Raw genomic sequence first — 1065 nt, 5'->3', positions numbered from 1 at the left:
ACAATTTATTTATAGTTTAATTTTTATAAAGATAATAATTAAGTATTTTGTTACAACTAATGATAATCATAATTATGTTTTAGATTTTTTATATTTAAAATGAAATGTCTATCTCGTATTTGATTATGTTTACCTATAATTAGTTACACAAATTCAAATATGAAATTTTAATAAGTTGTACTTACACACAATTTACTTATGATCTTGAACTTTAAGTAATATGTATCAGTAAATAGTATTTTATGTATAAAAAATGATTTTTAAGAGTTTTTGTCAAATACTTTTTTAAAATAGTATAAATTCAAAAATAAAGCTTTAATAAGTTGTAATTATACACAATTACTTGTGATCTTGAATTTTAAATAATATGCATCAATAAACAGTATTTTATGTATAAAAATGGTTTTTAAGAGTTTTTGTCAAATATTTTATAATATAGTATAAATATTTTTTTTCCTATTCGCAGTTTTGAAATTACAAGATAACCAATATGGTTTGTAAAAATGTGTGAATCTGGTAATGATCAATTTTTTTGTTATATCTCAATCAAAACCATAGCACAAAATATCGATTTTGATTGGTTGAAGACAAAAAGCCAACAAGAAAACAAAAATGTCTATTATTTAACAGAATTTTTTGAAGATCGTTAGAGACAGTGACCAAGTCTAGAAGCTTTTGAAAACTACGATCACCATCGTGCGTATTCAAAACTACATGGATGAATAGTGTTATTTTCGACAAATCACAACCAAATTTGTAGTTTAGTCAAATTTTTATATTTATTTCTTAGTAGATATGGTATTCTTTTAAACGGTATATGTTAATTAGCGTTTTCAAATTACGTCTTTCTTTTTGTAATTGTGGGTAGGGCTGTAAACGAACCGAACGAACACGAACGGAGGTTTGTTCATATTCGTTTGTTTAACTTAACCGAACAAACGAACGAACACGAACGGTAAACGAACGAAAATCTTTGTGTTCGTGTTCGTTCGTTTAGAAATAAGGTGTGTTCGTGTTCTTTTATGTTCGTTCGTTAACATGTTAAACGAACGAACATAAACGAAC

This window comes from Cynara cardunculus (genome assembly GCF_001531365.2).
Source record: "Cynara cardunculus var. scolymus isolate 2C chromosome LG 16, CcrdV1, whole genome shotgun sequence".
Classification (NCBI taxonomy): domain Eukaryota; kingdom Viridiplantae; phylum Streptophyta; class Magnoliopsida; order Asterales; family Asteraceae; genus Cynara; species Cynara cardunculus.
Note: the sequence above shows the minus strand (reverse complement) of the source record.